This window comes from Bacillus rossius, chromosome 13 (genome assembly GCF_032445375.1).
Source record: "Bacillus rossius redtenbacheri isolate Brsri chromosome 13, Brsri_v3, whole genome shotgun sequence".
In the NCBI taxonomy this organism is placed as follows: Eukaryota; Metazoa; Arthropoda; class Insecta; order Phasmatodea; family Bacillidae; genus Bacillus; species Bacillus rossius.
In genome coordinates, this window is record NC_086340.1 from 4,102,224 (window position 1) to 4,120,823 (window position 18,600).

Genomic DNA, 18,600 nt, shown 5'->3' on the forward strand with positions numbered 1-18,600 from the left:
CCGCGTCATCGCGGCAGATTGCCTGCAGCCCCGCGTGTGCGATCGCCCTCGTCGAGATTAAACACCGCGCAGTCGGTAAACGTTGAACATTAAAATAATTCGGTTATACCTATCTCTCTTTTTGTTTTTATATCCTCCTCCATTGATATTATCTTTGAAAGATTTGTGCAATGGGAGTGCATGACTTGATGTAAGCTTTGGGACATACGCCATTGCTAAGCACATGTATGTCTGTAGAAGAAAACTACAAAATACCCAAAAGACAAAAAACACAAACTAAGCAAAAAAATTGCTGTTGTCAACAGAATATAAACACCACATAATATTCCATAACAGGAATATGGTCAACAAACAGAGAAAAACAAAGAAAAATGGACTAACAGAACGAAAAAAAAACCCACAATAATGACAGCACAAAAATATTTAACCCAAAAAAATTCAGTACAACAGTTGAAACGAGACAAAAACACGACAAACGAAAAGACGAAACAAACACAATAGTTTTCCAAAACAGAAGAGAACGAAAAAAAAACTCTAATGATGACAGCACAAAAAAAATTTAACCCAAAAAAAATTCAGCACAACTCGACAAACGAAAAGACGAAACAAACACAATAGTTTTCCAAAACAGAAACAAGCGACGTTTCGGGAACTGCTATCTACTCCCGTCCTCAGGCAGAGACGCACATGGTACGAAAATTGGTTTAATCTTGTGGGCATACATACGTATACGTACAGTCAATAATATTATATTAAAAAAAAAAATTGTTTTAGGAACTAAAAAGTAATTTTTTTTTAAATTTTTTCCATATTGATTTTTTTTTTTTTTTATAAATTTAAACAAATTCATCCAAATTCAAAGTCCCAAAAATTTCGTGAACAAATCACCTCCCCCCTGAGGAGGGGCGGCGTAGTTTGAGCACCCCGAATGGCTCGGAGAAACACTCCAAAACGAAAAAAGAATCAGTTTTTGACATTTTCGATATTTTGTGGCTTAGAATGTTCTCTCTCTCTCTCTCTCTCTCTCTCTCTCACACACACACACACAAACCCCCCCCCCCCTCCCCAAAAAAAAATGGGGCAGTCGTATTCGGGTATATTTCACACCATGTCCCGGAATCATGGATACACAAAAAGCATGATTATTGCCCATTGCATTGTGTTTTTTTTTCTCCAATAATTTCCCTCCCCCGCCCCCTTTTCGCAACATCGGGTCATAGTCATGAAATTATTCTACTGTCAAACGGATTACATATAACTGTACAGTTTCAAATCGATACGACATTTAGAAGTAGGTTAAAATGGACTTCCCAAATTTGATTATTATTAAGTTACAAGTGAAGCTACTAAAAGCGTGTTAAAAACAGAAAACAAACAAACGTGGATATGGACAAGGAAAATTCGTGTTTTTTTTTGTGACAGTGTAAACAACAAACATGGGTTGGACACGTCCCTCTACGACTGTAGACCAGTCAGCTACCAGCGGAGACCGGTCCAGGGGGCGGGGGAAACTACCATACTGGAACACTACCATAATGATCCATAATGGAAGAATTCCCTTTGGCCTACTTTAAATATAGGGGAAAGTACCATGCTGGAAAACTATCATAATGGAAGAATTCCGTTTGGCCTACTCGATACACATACTACATGTTTAGGTTCAACGTTGGGTTTATGTGTTTGACATCAGCTGATTTAGGCTTGTTTTCTGTGGGCTTATGTTTGCACTTTTATTTCATATTGGGCATTTATTAATTTTATCCCATGAAAAACACAGTTCTAAGCTGCATTGGCTCCTTTCCGAGAAACTGTATGATATCTAAATACATCATTGTGTGGATCAGTTAAAGAACTGTAGTCCGATGATGAGCACAGTGCGAGAGGTTGTAGGGTTTTCCTTACAACTTGCGACTAATTGAATGCGCGAAATTTCTGTGTCTGTTGTCGGATCCCACGCCTTGGTTCTGTCTTTGTCGTGACCTCCTGCTCTTGCGTCGTGACGGCGGCGTCGCGGCGCCAGGCGTCCGAAGATGGCGTCGCTTGCCCTTCGCGTCTGAATGACCGCGCGCTTTTCCTCTATCTCTCCATCTCTCTCTCTCTCTCTCTCTTTCTCATCCCATTTCTCCCCCCTCTCCCCTTCTTCACGAGTTCACCCACGTCAAACCATCTTTGCAAGACCCCCTATCCAACCTCGCGGCGCTCAGGGTTGCCAACTCCGTCGTTTTCCGACCAAGTCCGACTGTGCGGCAAAGGCGGTCGATTCCTTTGGAAACCAATTGCAAAGAAATAGCTTGTAATAACACAACACAGATATTGTAAATTTTACAGCATACGGCTGTCGTTATTTTTGCATAAACGAAATAAGTTTCTCGACATAACACTTGAGTATTTCTTAGGAAAATTTGGCGCAAATTTTGAAATTATTATTTAATGTTTCATTAAAGAATTTTTTTTTAAAACCATGGAGAATATATTCAAAAATTCAATAATTGGGCTTTATTTTTTATATATAATGCTAATTAATGCGCAGTTAATACCAACTTGAATTCCAGGGAACGGTTTACCAATAACTGTAGCTAACTATTGGAGTTTCTGGGAAAACACAATGCATGGAACAAGACTGACGACAAGGCCCGTGCTATATGCAGAATATCACCGACGTTTCGGTCGACATTGCAGTCGCCATCATCAGGGTAGAGCTACCTATTGAGGTGAACCTCAGTAGGTATGATGATGATGATGATGATGATGATGATGATGATGATGATGATGATGATGATGATGGCTATTTACTAGAGACCGGAAAAATTCGCGAATTCATTTCGCGATAGGCTAAAATACAAATCGTTATACCTCAGTGCTGCCTCTGCTATTGGCTCACAACTCACCTGGATGACTCTGGGCCAATGAGAAACAACCGACCAAAGCTTTATCGAATCACAGGCTGCTACGTTGGGACGTCTCACAAGAAAAACAGCCAATGAGTGGGTGGCATTTGACCGAGTGTACGTAGAACTATGGAGTTCATCCTACAGGTCATTGAACCCGCGAATTTTTCCGGTCCCTACTAATTACTATGTTATTTTACAGTATTGTTAGTTGGTTTCGGAAGGAGTTCCTAGTGGGGATGTTTTTTTTTCTTCTCCCGAACGGTTGGCCACACTGCAGGTCGACTTCACGGAACATCTCGTTGGGGAGCGGCGCACGTGTGCGGTTGGTGCTTCGCGAACCTCTTTCGCGGAAGCCGAGATATGATCCCCCCCCCCCTTCTTGCTCGCGAGCGGATTGGGCCGGCGCCATATTGGGGCCTCGGCCTTCGACCGCGCGGCGAGATCAGTGGAGAAGTAGTTATTTATCTCGATGCCGTGGCCAGGATCCACAGTGCAGCCTGTAGGTCATTCTTTTTTTTTTTTTTAATGAGTAAGTGTTCTTCGTAGTTTATGTTTAAAGTAAAATTGATTATCACACTGGAATCACAGGGAATAGCATAATTTAAGAACTCCAACACTTACTCATACAAATTTAAGTAATAATTTTGCCTGGAATAAAAAATTGAGCATTAGTTAGTATACATATAAATGGAAACAGGTTCCAGGGTGTGGATTGTGGATTATGTCCGCCATATTGGATTGTGACGTCACGGAGGCCATCTTGGTGTATAATTTACTCATAATTGGCTCAAAATTATTAGAAATGTCCCTATTTCGAGGGGAAAATTCCCGTTTTCCGGGAAAATTCCTCTTTTTTTTCCCCTCAAAAATATCCGGAGCAGTAATTTTCGTCAGAGAGGCTTAAATTCCTTTAGAGAGGCTTGATTTTCTTCAAGGAGGCTTAACTTTCCTCTGAGAGGCTTATATTCCTTAAAATGCAAAAAAAAAAAAAACTAAGCCAGCGGGTCATGACCTTGACCTTGATCAGAAACTTGTAAATCTTTAATTTTCAACCAAAACAGCTGAAGGTGAACAAGAAAGGATTTCAGTGCTGCCAACAGCACGAAATTTCAATGCGTACTCTTACCCGCCGTTACCCTACTCGGTGCTTCTTCCTCATTGGCCCAGTACAGGGAGACATCCAGATGAGCAGTGAGCCAAAGCAGCTGAAGGCACGTGTCGCTGAATGTCAGACTACCGCGAAAGGTATTCGGTAATGCATGAAGGGGTTGATGAAGGGGGGAATGGGAGCGGGGAAAACGCTCTCCTTCTGTCTCGTCTGTGCACGTCGCAGCGGCCGAGCTGGGGTCCCGTCCGCGCCGCCGCACAGTGGAATCCGGACTCCGTCGGGCCGGGAACAATCGCCCTTAACTACCGTGACTGGCGGTCCGGGCGGACAGCGGCAACACGCGCGCGGCTTGCCTTCCTGTCACTCCCCCTCCCTGGGGGATCACGTGACAGAGGGGGGTGACAGGCCTCGTCGCCGGGTCAACACTGCAGACACCCGGGTCGTTACCACAACGCCGAAATTTCCACAACGCCGGATCCCATAACGCCGAATGTCAAAATTGACCGCAACGCCGACAGCTAGCAAACTGCTGTGTACCACAACGCCGAATTACCACAACGCCGAACGTACAATAACGCCCGATACCATAACGCCGAATGTCAAAATTGACCGCAACGCCGACAGCTAGAAAACTGCTGTGTACCACAACGCCGAATTACCACAACGCCGAAAAATGATTTTGCGGGGGAAGAGGGGGGCCACAGGAGCAAAATTAAAAACAGCTGAATGAAATTTGTGTGCTAACCTTACCTAACGTAAGTCCTGCAATGACATTTTTCGGCGTTAATGTATTTCGGCGTTGTGGCATTTCGGCGTTGTGGTGCGTCCCCCAGACCGCTCCCGCAGCGCCGGACCCTTCCTTCGGCGCAAGGCAACCCGGAGTCGTTGCCAGACATTCACCACACTGGAACATTATTATTATTATTGACGTGACAACGTCTAATAAATCGATGAACGCCGGCTGCACGCACGAAAATAGTGTCCCGTTACGCACATTGTTCCGTTACGCCGTGTCCCGTTACGCTCATTGTTTCGTTACGCCGTGTCCAGTTACGCCCATTGTACGCTTACGCCGCACCGACAGAAGTGAAAACTTAAAACATTGTTTATAAATGTGTAATATGAAATAATTTCTACGTCAAATGTACGTAAGCAAATGAATCTGATTACTTATATAATTTCAAGTATTTATTCTTTTATTACTAAAAAAAAAGTAGCATATGTCGGCGAGTGCAGTTATAATAGGTTATGTTAGATATTTGATTACAGTTTATTTATATGAAAACTTGTTCATAATTAAATTTAAACTTTTTAGCTAGAAGCCAGTTTTTAAAATTAATAATACAAGTCATCTACACGTGAACTGTTTCGTCGACTGTTTATAAAGTGAAGTGAAAAGTTAATGTGGTTTTCATTGCTTATTACAACAACAATTTCGGCAATAAAGGTTAATTATTCTTGCATTTTAAAAATCTGATTACTAGTATAATTTCAAGTATTTATTATTTTATTATTAAAATAAAAATGATTCAATTTTATTCATAAAAGTATGCAATCATTTCATCAATGTTTTTTATGACGTTGTCACGTTATACTATCGTCCGTAAACCAACTTTACAGACAAACTTTTTTTTTTGTAAATTGAACAGAACACATAATGTCCGCAGGCTTTCACGGCCGTTGTCTGAAGGTAGCTCGGCTTATGGGTTGTAGCCGCGTCCTTGGCGAATAATTCACCAACGTTTCGGTCGACATTGCAGTCGACATCATCAGGGAGCAGTTACCTACTGTTGTAGGTACCTCATTAGGTAACTGCTCCCTGATGATGGCGACTGTAATGTCGACCGAAACGTCGGTGAATTATTGGCCAAGGACGCGGCTTCAACCCAGAAGACCAGCTACTTCGAACAGAACAAAAATTACATGGTATTTTGAAAAAATTGGTACATTTACATCAAAACAGCTGTATCACTACAAGAAAGTATTCGCTGTAGTACCGGGTTCGAATTCTTACCCGGGCAATTAAAGATCTGTGTCGTCCCAGCACTCTCCAACAGTCGAATTTATTTGTAAACCGTTCCGTGAATGTCTCACAAACCTTCTTTACCTTGTTGCAACCACGTATTTACTAGCAGTCTTTAGTCTGTAAGCGCTGCGAGGAAATAACTTACTATTTCACGCAGGCAACTTCAACTGCCATGGTAATCACACCAGTCCACAAGTGTTGACTTCGACGAGTAGCCAAAGCCTACTATATTATCTTTGAAATATTTGTGCAATGGGAGTGCATGACTTGATGTAAGCTTTTGGACATACGCCATTACTAAGCACATGTATGTCAGTAGAAGAAAACTACAAAAAACACAAATGAAAAAACACAAATAAAGCAAAAAATTGCTGTTGTCAGGATATACCTAAACACCACACAATACTCCACATCCCTGACCATATTATTGTTGTGGAGTATTGTGTGGTGTTTATATCCTGACAACAGCCATTTTTTGGTATTTTGTATTTTTGTCATTTGTGTTTTTGGTAGTTTTCTTATACAGACATACATGTGCTTAGCAATGGCGTATGTCCAAAAGCTTACATCAAGTCATGCACTCCCATTGCACAAATATTTCAAAGATATCAATGCTCGGTATGGACCCGGTATGCATATTTCTCTGAGGAAGGTTGGAAAAGAAAATAATTGATCTATCAAAATGTTCCAATAACTTGACTTTTCTCTGTAAATGTCGCAGTAAGGGAGTCATTCCTAGGGGACCCACAGTCAAATCCCCGGTCAACAGCAAACAGGCTCAACAAATAACGCGGAAAATTGCTTAGCAATGGCGTATGTCCAAAAGCTTGCATCAAGTAAAGCATACTATGCCATGTCAACCCCAAAAAAATAATAATTTATCACGGAAGCTGGAAAAATTCGCGGGTTCAATGACCTACAGGTTAGACTACACTATCCTCTACACACTCGGGCAAATGCCAACTGTTCATTGGCTGCTGACTTGTGAGTCGTCTCGACTGGGTGGCCTGTGATTCGACACTTCTATGAGTGAGGGTCTCTAATTGGCCCTCATTACTTTAGATTAACAGTGAACCAATGGCAGAAGCAGCACTAAGGTATAATTATTTGAATTTTTAGCATAACACGAAATGAACCCGCGAATTTTTCAGGTCTCTAAACATAATATATGAAATTGCCCCGTAAGGGCTGTTTCATTGGTTCCCTCCCGTGACGTGTCGATGGCGACCACCCCTGTGTGCTGTGCGGGGCCTCAGGGGGAAGTGAGATGGGAGGGGGGTGGCGGGGCAGTTAGCGGCCCGGTCGAGTGGCGAAGTCGTGTGAAGTGGCTCTAAGCGGGGCGGCAAGGCTGGCCCCTACCTTCTGCGTCCCCAGGAATCCAGCGCCCATGGTTCCAGTGACCTTGTTCCTGCTGCGACGTAAACAACCTGCAACCGCGGAGTGACGTGCATGGTTGAAGTCACTTCTCAAGCTCGCCATCGCCGCACGACATGGCGGGAATTGCGGTTTTTATAACGTCTGACGGTGGTTAGCGAGTGTGAACTAGAATCTCCAAAGTTACAAACAGCCACTCTCGTGTGCTTGGGCTCCACCGGTGACAGAGGAGTAAATTATTGCCTATTATTGTACAGGGAGATTATAAAGTCCGTAAAACATTTCATAAAATCGGTACAGCGAAATGGAAAAGAATAACGTAACAAATTATATACCTACCACGTGAAAGAACAACTATCAAAGTTTTTTTTTTTTAATGTAGCGCCAAAAAGCTATTTTAAAAAACAACCGACAGGGGCGCTAGTGCATGTAGTTGCTGAAAATGGCTGCGAACCAGGCAGAGAAAGCCTTTTGTGTGCTTGAATACGCACGTAGCGAATCGGTAGTGAGTGTCCAAAGAGCTTTCCGTGGCAAGTTTAACAAAACACCACCCGTTTACAATAGCATAATGAAGTGGTACAATAAATTCGAGGAAGACGAAACATAATTCTTTTTGGCTAAGGTCTCAGGGGAATAAAATTATATGCAACTATGCAAGTATGTGACTTCTAAATTATGCTATAGCGCAAGTATGCGAGTGTGAAAGTGTGCAATTATGTAGGTATGCATTTTAAAGTAAGTATGCAAGTATGCTAGTGTATTGGTTTTCGACGTCCAGGTTCTATTTTTTAGTGACACTATTAATATTTTCATTTTCAATTTACGAAGCACGCTGGTTACAAATTACACATGGTTCTTCGTAAATTAACGGATACTGAGTTAGTTTACTTTGAACATGAATCCAAAAAAATAATCTGAGTTTTCAATAACAAAACAGTAAAAAAAAGCGGTGAATTCTACAGAAAGAGCCCTTTTCTTTCGTCCACCTTGTTAAGAACGAAACAATACAACTCGGAAGTCGAAATACGGGGTGTTTTCTACTAATATTCAGTCATTTGAAATTACGAAAAACTCTGGTTTTATTTCAAGTGAATTCTTCGTTGGAAAGTCAGTAAAACTACTGTAATTTCTAACAGTGTACAAACAGGGAAAACACACGTGGGAATAAATAATTAGGTTTTTAGCAGTAGTCTTAACAAGTTCTTTAATGTTTCTCTCACATACCAAGATTATTCTCGTGTGTTCATTTTCAAAGTACGTGAACTTAGAACCCGCAAATCTACGAAGATAACGGTAAAATTTACGAATATCCCTGGGTAAAATTCGTAAACAAGCGTTCTTCGTAAATTTATAAGGTTTTAAAATATTTCTAACAGCGTAGTGTCTCGAAATATCCTTCCGCGAATAAATCGCAAGCCCCTTACCCGCGAGCTGTTCGGAACCAAGATGGCGTCTCACTGTCGCGGCGCGGAGTGACGCAATGCGCCTCGTGTTTGCGCACGTGTCGACAGCTGCGCGCGCGCCGTCTATTGTTGCTTCCTGTTAAAGAAACTGTGAACCCCCCTACCCCCCCCCCCCCTTAAGGATCGAGCGGGAGACTCCTGTAATCTGGGTTTCCGCAGGTGTTTCCGGGGGGGGGGGGGGGGTCGCGAGTCGTCGTGAAGGGGTTGCCTTCATGCCGCGCCCTGCCGCCGTCGATAAATAACGCTCTTTATTACGATATCTCGGCGCTGCTTCCCCCCCCCCCCCCTCCTCCTCCTCGGTCGGCGCAGCTGCAAGTATTCCTGTCACCTGGGATGCACCGGATTTCTCTGCCCCTTCTGAGAGGGAAGCCTAAGATGTACATCAAGTTGTCCCTGCCCGAACACGCCCGAATATTCACCTTCGGCCAACCTCGGCTTTATTTATATATATTTATATTTCTCTGTTTATTTTTATGTAGCGATACTAAACTAACTAACCGTCCAGAGTGTTTTAATGCAGCTAACCTAACCGACCACTTTTAATATTTGAATTCATTTTTCCTGCGCAAAAATAAAACAAATCCCGAGGATGGCCGAAGGTGAATATTCGGGCGTGTTCGGGCAGGGACAGAACTTGATGCACATCTTAGGCTTCTCCTTCTGAGACGTCTCTAGCACTTCTCACCTTCGAGCTGCAAACAACCCTGTTACGCATTATCCAGGGATCTTCCTACATTTTCTCTGAACATGACTCTCACTCCGAACATGAATCTAGACATTGGCATATTAACAGAACATTGAAATACTGGTTAAGTATACAATAAGAACACTCTTAATTAAATCCACGTGTGTATCACGTATGTGTCTGCCTTTGGTTAGAAACGAAAAATACCACTAGTAAATAAGTACAAACTATTTATTTAAATTCCAAATTTCATCGAAAAAAATGACTCATTAATATAATGTTTGATTCGATCGATTCATATTCTTTGTTCGATTCTTGGTCAATGCAAAAATTAATTTTATGTAAAAAAAAATATTATTAAGTTCAATAAATATGATGGAAAGTCCTAAAAGAGGTTTATTATCCTAGCCAACCAGCCTGAAGTAAGTCGATTAAGACATATTGACCACCATTTTGAATATCTGTAATAATTAACCTAGAAATTCGGGAAATATTTCTATGACGGCATTGTTTCCACAAAGATTCAGTTATTTCGAAATTACGAAGAACTCTTCGATTGGTTGAGTTAAATTGTACGTTGAAAAGTCTATAAATTTACTGTAATTTCTAACAGTGCAGTGTTCCTCTTTCCGGGTCTCCTATATGGTGACGGCAAAATTTGCGTTATAAATTGGTGACAGTCTTCAATACCTGCATGTTTTTTTTTAAATTGATATAGCCAAGAAAGTAATTTATTTTATTTTATTTTTACATTTAAATGTAAAAAAATCACCGTTTAAAAAACACATTGAAGTGATTTCATAGATAAATATAGTGATAAGAACCAACAAAAATTATAAGAATAATAAAAATAGAACTAACCACCAATTCACAAGTTTAACCATCTTTCGAAAACATTTTGAGACGCATTTCAGTACAGACGCGTACCGCTACGCGAAAAAAATAGAAAAATATTTTCTATGTCGCAGTCCGCCATTTCGTTCGCGCTGTCGTGACGTCGTGGTTGCGTGTAACGTGATTGGCTGCAGCGCCGTCGCGCTACAGTGGTTCCAGAGGCCTCGACGGCACCTGTGGATCACGGCGTCTGTGACTCGTCGCGAGGGGTCGGTGTTGTTCTGGGAGTGGGGGGTTGGGGGGGGGGGCTAGCACCCCCTAGGCTCTGCGCAGCATCACTCCTCGCTGCTCTACAGGGCTCGCTTATCTCCAGACGGGGGTCCTTGTGCCTCCCCCCCCCCCCCCTCTTTCACCACGGGGTTCACCCACCTTTTCCTACCCTCATCACCAGCTACACGAGTGCTGTTTGGCTTCCACATGGCCTTCATTGGACTTTATTGCCGTCTGCTTCGTATCCCGCGAGGAAAATAACTGTATCCGAACAATTTTTCTTTTAAAACATATAAACCTGTTCCACGTTTTGGGGGCCCGTGCTTGTTAGAGAGAGAGGCGGGGGAAAAAAAACCATCCAAAGCTTATTATAATGCAATAAGGTCTGTTCCACGCCAGCGGTTGGTTACTTGTGATTGGTGGCCTGGAAGAGAAGCAATTGCCTTATATGGTCGGATCATTCAGGACGCGTATGCTTCCGCACTGGATGGCTGTGATTGGTGGGCCGACAGTAGACATGTATCTAGGAGAAACTCAACCAATCAAGCTATACAAACAACGGAACAGTTTTTTTTTACCACACAGTCTCGAAATCTTATCGCAAAAAGTTCATGCCCCTGGTTATTATGCTTTCGTGAGGCTACACTGTAAAAAAATTGTACTTTATACAAGGATAGCCCTTGGAAACTCTGTTGTGAACGATATCACTTGTAAAATTACAAATGGTATAAATCTCTGCCTTGAAGTTTTACAAGTGATATCGTTGGCAACAGGGTTTACAAGGATTTTACTTACAAAAAAGTATTTAAAAGTTTTTACGTATGGGAATAACCTTCTTCGGTAGTTTTAAGTTTAAACTCGAAAATGACATAATTTCCGGAGATGTGATTTGGAGCCAAATAAAAAGTTTATAAGTAAAAAACGGAAAATTTCGCGGTTTCATTTAACGATAAGCAGTTGTGTTTATTTTAATTTGGGCTTTATGTCCCTGCATCGAGATCAGGCAGAGCGAGACGTACGAGCAAAACACTGCGTCGTAACCCGGGGAATAACCCCGCCATGGCCTGCGCAGTAAGAAACCAGCCCAGCATTTCCCTGTAAGGACTCAGGGAAACAAGCGGGGCTCTGCAGTCAAGATGGTGCTGGCGATGTAACTGCAAGTTCCGTGCGAAAACATTCTTGCCTTAAAGGTATTTTTTTAAAAAAAAACGACATTGCCTACAAAGAATTAAAGTTTGTATCTTTATGCATAGATTTCAATAACAAAACATTGTGCTTTCATTTGCCAATAAACTAACTAAAATTAAAAGATCTGAAGTGATATTTTCACTTATCCGTCAAAAATTCTATTTAAAAAAATTATTATTTCATATTTAATATTACGTGAAAGCTTCTATGCTTATGATTTCGTTTTACGTTTTTTCCTTGACAGAGGGTTTCCCAAATAATTCACATAAATGTGGGCATCAACTAGAAGAGTGACGACCAATCCCTGGCCCGTCAGCCACTGCCATTGTTAAACCTCACTAATCGACTGGTAAATAAAGTTAGATCAAACAGTTACCTACACATTAAGGGGCAGCTGAATTGTTGTCCCTTGGAAGGGCAGCCTTCAGGATTTTTCTGACAGTGGTTAGTTTGTAAAGCGACTGGAAGGGCAACCCTTCCAGTATCTTAAAATGTGTATATTTTCGTAATTTTAAAATCCTGAATTGTTGCCCCTTGGAAGGGCAGCCCATCAGGATATCTTTAACAGTGGTGTTTTTGAAAGTTTGTCTGAATTGTTGCCCCTTGGATGGGCAGCCCTTCAGGATTTTTCTGACAGTGGTTAGTTTGTAAAGCGACTGGAAGGGCAGCCCTTTCAGTATATTAAAATGTGTATATTATCGTAATTTTAAAATCCTGAATTGTTGCCCCTTGGAAGGGCAGCCCATCAGGATATCTTTAACAGTGGTGTTTTTGAAAGGTTGTCTGAATTGTTGCTCCTTGGATGGGCAGCCCTTCAGGATTTTTCTGACAGTGGTTAGTTTAGGTTAGGTTAGGTTAGGTTAGGTTAGGTTAGGTCACTTTACAAACAAACCATTGACAGAAAATCTCCTGAAGGGCTGCCCTTCCAAGGGGCAAAAACTCAGTCGCCCCCACATTAACAACCGTGCCTTGACCGGGACTCGAACCCAGAACCCGGTGTGCTCTGCGCTACGGAGACCACACACCGCCCTAACCACTGCGCCTCTTCCCTGCACTCGGAGTAACTCCAAACAATTTATTATTTAAACTACGTTTTCTGGTTCCCCCTGTTTTTTTTTTTCTTTCGAGATGGGGTCCACGTGAAACGTGGCACACACATAACACTCGAGCGTAAGTGGTGTTAGGGCGACGTGTTATGTTACGTCGCCTCGCGCGCGCCCGCACGAGATATCGACATCGAGTAACTCTCGAAACTCGTTTCTTTTTTCTTTTTTTCGTTTTTAAAAGAAGGGTGGGGATGGTGGGGATGTGGCGTTTCTTATCTGGCGGCCCCACACGCAGCCAGCCGGAGAAGTGAAGAAGAGAGAACATGCGCCCTCAGCCCCCCCCCCCTCCCCTCATCAAGAGGCTACTGGCTGGTTCTGGTCGCGTGGGGCCCACCGGACAGAAAAGAAAACTCCCTACTTTTGTAAAAGAATCCTTTGGAAACCAATTTCCAAGCAAATTTTTGACGTGACAACGTCTAATAAATCGATGAACGCCGGCTGCACGCACGGAAAAGTGTCCCGTTACGCACATTGTCCCATTACGCTGTGTCCCATTGCGCTCGTTGTACGCTTGCGCCGCATCTATCTCTCTTCCGCTCGATTGGAACAACCATCGATTTGACTTTTTTCGAGGCACATTAAACTTGAAACACTCCCATTCGTTTCCTACTTTTTCTATCATCGTCCTATCCTTAACAGAATAACACAGAATGGAAGAAGTTAAATAGCAAACATGTATAAAAATTATAGTTAAAATAATCTCTTCGTTAAAGTAATAACCATATTTGAATTAATGAGTGCAAATAAAAGTAAATTTATCAATTGAATTGTAGATTTAATTTCACTCCTTCTTTGTATCCATAAAAAATAGTGATAATTCAATAAAAATCATCATTTCATCAATGTTTTGTTATGACGTTGTCACGTTAAACTATCGTCCGTAAACCGAATTTACAGAGTAGACAACGAATTGTTTTGCAATGCTACGAGAAAGATACGTTCTTTAAACGATTCATGCAACTAGGAAATTTTGATTTAATGCAGGGTTTTTTTTGGACGTACGTCACTGCAGTTGTACACTGTTTGTCATGGAAAAATTCCAAAAAAATAAAAACAAAATTAATGAAAATATGAAGATAATATCACAGAAAACAAGACTGAATCAGCCGATGTATAAGTTCATTCAACGGAATTCTTGTGCTCTATATTTTATATGTTGAATATTTCTTTTTGTATGTGAAGTCGTCGTTGTGTTGTGTATAGTAGAAATAATACTTACTTGTTTAGTTTCATCTTTGGTTCTTTTTGTCCGACATTCAGTCTGGTATTCTGTGAATTTTTTATCTTCATAATTTTTTTTCTGAATTTTTCTATGCAATGGCGTATGTCCAAAAAAAACTGCATTAAATACAAGAAATATATTGTAACTTTTGATTCAGAACATTTACAACAATACTTTTTTTTTTTTAGATAATACTGAGTATTTCTGAGTGTTAAATCAAACGAGACTGTTTTTAATGGAAAAAATTGCATGCAATATTTCAACACTTGCCAGTGACGTGTAAAATTCTAACGTCGGTAACTAGCAAATTCGTGAGTTCTCATGTCGAAAATACGCATTTAAAAATAATGCCCAGCGTGATAAATACGCGCAAATATCGTTTTCAACTAAATTTCTTGACGCGAATCAAGCGTAGTTCCCACACCCGCCGCTAGGCTTCACTGCCAGAGCAGCTGCGTCGACTACAGAATCATCTGACTAGTTGACGGAAATATTAAACTACATAATTAAACAGCTCCGATAAAAGCGTCTTAAAAAATACTAAACCCCTCGGCTATGGACAAGATTTTCGAAAAGTAATTTTATTAAAATACTGCTAATCTTGTTAAAATTCATTAAACAGTATTGCTTAAGGTAAAGTTTCCCCTTTGTCTTTTGTGAACATTGCTTCGCGCCGTTCGCCACAGATGCCAGAACCGTTGTTGTTACACATTTCCGTCCCATGACTTTGATCGCATTCACGAAATTACCCCCACCAAGTGTCGCATACCGAAAGCTAAGTGGTTCCACATTTTAAAAATAATAATGATGTTCTTAATTTTTAGGCTGTATTGCTACAAAGACTCCGTTTCCTTCGTTATTCAAACTATATATCTATATGAGAATATTAATATATTTTATACTCGCTTTTTACTGCACAGTAATCGTATACTTAAGTTTAAAAAAAATTGAAAAAAAAAACACAATTTGAACAGATATAGTGTTATCGTTAACACGTCACGTGACCATGTCGATGACGACTTACATGAATTTACTCCCTATCCAAACCTTCCTATAGACGTTTTCACGTCAAAAAATCATACGGATAGGGGGAAGGGGAAGAGAATATCATAGATAAATAAACCGTTAAGGAACTAATTTTGTTTAAATAAGATTATTTCTCTATAGTCGGGTACTCTGCCAGAAACGAGGTCCAGTGGGCCTGCTGCGGCGGTGCTCCACAGTGATCGGAACCTGCTTGTACGGCCAGCAGACGCTGAGCAGACGCGTGGAATAAAATAAAAGAAAAAAAACGCTCGTAAAACGAGGCGCGCTGCAGTCTCTGGCCTGGCTCTTCGGGCGGCTTCGGCGACGCTCGGGTGGCGTCGGGGTCGGTCTCGTGATAGGGAAGTATGTCATATCAACCCCCAGTTGAGGGTCTGCTGATGTTTAAATACGTCATGGCTGATGGCATTTGGCGCGACGTCACAATTATCCCGTGTAACGTATTTAGGCTTAACGCAGTAAGTCCTTTCATATTTTGTTATTACGTCATTCGAATACGTCCTTGGTTAAATTACTAATTTACGTTTAGAAATTAAAAACAAAAACAAAATGTCTATACACGTAACCAAACCCCCGTGGATTAATTTGCGACAGCTGAAGTTTTAAAAAAAATTGTTTGTCTGTAAAGTTGGTTTACGGACGATAGTTTAACGTGACAACGTCATAACAAAACATTGATGAAACGATTGCATACTTTATGAATAAAATTGAATCTTTTTTATTTTAATAATAAAAGAAAAAATACTTAAAATTATACTAGTAATCAGATTTTTAAAATGCAAGAATAATGCCGAAACTGTTGTTGTAATAAGCAATGAAAACCACATTAACTTTTAACTTCACTTTATAAACAGTCGAGTGGAAGAGAGATAGATGCGGCGCAAGCGTACAATTAGCGTAACGGGACTAAGCGTAACAGGACACTTTTACGTGCGTTCAGCCGGCGTTCATCGATTTATCAGACGTTGTCACGTCAAAAAAAAAAATTCTGATGGAAAATGGTAAGGCAACTGTGGCTTGTTGCGCATGTTTCATGTAGTCTATGACGAGCACGGATGCACTCGGGACGGGTTTGCTTCCGCGCTGAATCACTGTGATTGGTGCTGTGTGACACTCGACACGCGCCCGGGAGAATACCCCCAAGCACGGAACGCAGACTGGCAGAGACTTGTTGCTCAATCAGGCAACACCGCCGCAGGGTGAGCTGCAACTGTACCGTCATCACAGCCACATGCGGGCCTCGAGGTCCGAGTGCAAGATCCGGGCATCGAACCACAGGCCCCCGGGTAGAGTTCCAGGCCGCGGATTGCCGCCCGCTACCTTCTAGTTGTGGAGATAGATGTTAGGTTTCAACGGTGATGTAGATAACGGATGTTTGGTGACCCCTGAGGTGTTGTGAGTTGTCGGAGCGCAGAAGGTGCTGCGGTGTTCCGACCGTCAGCTGGGCTCGGAAAGTGCGTGCCCCTGCAGAGAGGGCGCGACCAGCTGGTCCTAGAAGAGGGGGTGCAGGGTGGAGGGGGGGTCTCCCTCTCGTAAAGGCACCGCCGCACCGCTGCGGTAAACAAGCGACGGCGCGGACAGGCGCGCGATTAGCCGCAGGTCAAATAAACCCCGGCGCACGGGACAATGGCCGCCCAGTGCGGCGCCCTTCGCCGGCCGACTGCGTGCTGCTAGGGCCTCTTCTCCGCCGTCGAGCTCCTCGCTGTGGACCGGCACTCCGCCGTCACTCCGCCGTCACTCATCTATCACTCCGCCGTCACTCCACCGGCACTCCGCCGTCACTCCGCAGTCACTCCGCAGTCACTCCGCCGGCACTCCGCAGTCACTCCGCCGTCACTCCGCAGTCACTCCGCCGGCACTCCGCCGTCACTCCGCCGTCACTCCGCCGTCACTCATCTATCACTCCGCCGTCACTCCGCCGGCACTCCGCCGTCACTCCGCAGTCACTCCGCCGGCACTCCGCAGTCACTCCGCCGTCACCCCGCCGTCACTCCGCCGTCACTCCGCCGTCACTCCGCAGTCACTCCGCCGGCACTCCGCCGTCACTCCGCCGTTACTCCGCCGTCACTCCACCGTTACTCCGCCGTTACTCCACCGTCACCCCACCGTCATTCCGCCGTCACTCCGCCGTCACTCCGCCGTCACTCCGCAGTCACTCCACCGGCACTCCGCCGTCACTCCGCCGTCACTCCGCCGTCACTCCGCCGTTACTCCGCCGTCACTCCACCGTTACTCCGCCGTTACTCCACCGTCACCCCACCGTCATTCCGCCGTCACTCCACCGTCACTCCGCCGTCACTCCGCAGTCACTCCGCAGTCACTCCGCAGTCACTCCGCCGGCACTCCGCCGTCACTCCGCCGTCACTCCGCCTTTACTCCGCCGTCACTCCACCGTTACTCCGCCGTTACTCCACCGTCACCCCACCGTCATTCCGCCGTCACTCCACCGTTACTCCACCGGCACTCCGCCGTCACTCCACCTTACCTCCACCGTCACTCCGCCGTCACTCCGCCGTCACTCCACCGTCACTCCGCCGTCACTCCGCCGTTACTCCACCGTCACTCCGCTGTCAATCCGCCGGCACTCCGCCGGCACTCCGCCGACACTCAGCTATCACTCCGCCGTCACTCATCTATCACTCCGCCGTCACTCATCTATCACTCCGCCGTCACTTTCTACAAACGATGTATCTTGTAAAACTGCAAGGCAGAGCTTTGTAAAACTGCCACTGGTACAACGCTCTGACTTGCAATTTTTACATGTCTCTGTGGCAAACTTACAAACTAAATTACCTCATAATATTAGTATGTATATTATATGGTAGGTGGGTGTGCCATTATCCCTGCTAGATTTGATGGTTGTAGCTGTTCTGTACGTATGTAAAAAAAGATAGAGTACCGTAGAGTCTCGTCGCCGACCAGTTCGGTGCCTGGCGCGTAGAGGCGAAGATACGAATGAAGCGCGGCCAGTGTCGCCCTTAGCGCCAGGCCAGGCGCCCACCTCAAGACTCTCGGGTAAGGTAGCGAACAAGCACTGCCTTGTTTGGGACACGACTGCAACCTGACTCGCGGGTCCGTATTCCAGAACGCGTCCACACCGAGGCCCAGTTAAGGAAACAACAAACTGTGCCCTGCGCGAGGCTGGAAACCGGTTCCGACGCATTCCAGCGGACGTTTTGGCATCCATCGACTCAATTGTTACCGTCAAAAATACTAGAGGTAGCAGCACCATCACGCAAAAAAATAATATTTTTTTTGTTCTAATTTTCTCAAGTACTTTTTAAGTTACGATTTTTTTTTGTAATTACCATTAAAGTGTACCAAATGTAATCCAGGATAGTTTCATTCAGCACACCAACACGCCTTGGCATGGGCGTCGCAACCGGGGG

At 43.5% G+C, this 18,600-nt stretch overlaps 1 protein-coding gene across 1 annotated transcript in view; it reads left to right on the top strand.

The window, feature by feature from the left end:
* The window catches only part of LOC134538631 (transcription factor SOX-8-like), a 75,541-nt gene that overhangs the window by 47,118 nt on the left and 9,823 nt on the right, over positions 1-18,600 (top strand). The gene's annotated exons all lie outside the window — the stretch shown is intronic.